This window comes from Plasmopara halstedii (assembly GCF_900000015.1).
Source record: "Plasmopara halstedii genome assembly, contig: Scaffold_350, whole genome shotgun sequence".
NCBI lineage: Eukaryota > Oomycota > Peronosporomycetes > Peronosporales > Peronosporaceae > Plasmopara > Plasmopara halstedii.
The window spans coordinates 432,142-432,800 of NW_020187271.1; positions in this window are offsets into that span (position 1 = coordinate 432,142).

Genomic DNA, 659 nt, shown 5'->3' on the forward strand with positions numbered 1-659 from the left:
CTGTTAACGGTCGTAGCGATGAAGGGATTGAATTATACAAGAAGATACATAGAATGCAGACAAATCCTCTGTAGTGGGATTTCTGAAACCATGCTATAAACCCGCTTCACGAGCCAAAAACGCTGCTGCCGACCGAACCACATCTTTGCCATTTCCATAACCTGCGGTACTCTCTGCTTCAAAGCAGCGTCGCGGTTCAAAGCCGCAAGGAATTCCCTAAGTCAGGCAGAGCGATGGCATAGCTCAGAGAGAGTTCAATATCTGGTTCATATCAACTTTGGACACACGCCATGATTCTCGGGGAGAGTCGACGTGCCACCACAACAGAGTGAGAGCTCACGAGAGTCGATCGTAAGAGTGTATTGCTGCTTATAAACAAGAAACAAACATTGCGGTGAATAACCTTCTTAGGTGGTAGCTGCTCCAGTCCTCTCATATGGACAAGCGACGCTGCCAAGTACAAATCACATCGATATTCACTTTGCTGAGGGTTGTAACGCCTTCAGACAGGTGTGGTGATGTGTAATGCGCGATTCGAGTATGACACGCATCGGCAATTACGATGACCTCTAGATTTCAAGAAAGCAAATTCCATGAAGCCTACGCGTTTCGTCAACCGCTGCGACTCCAAGCGCAGACAGTTTTACTGCGGGGTGATG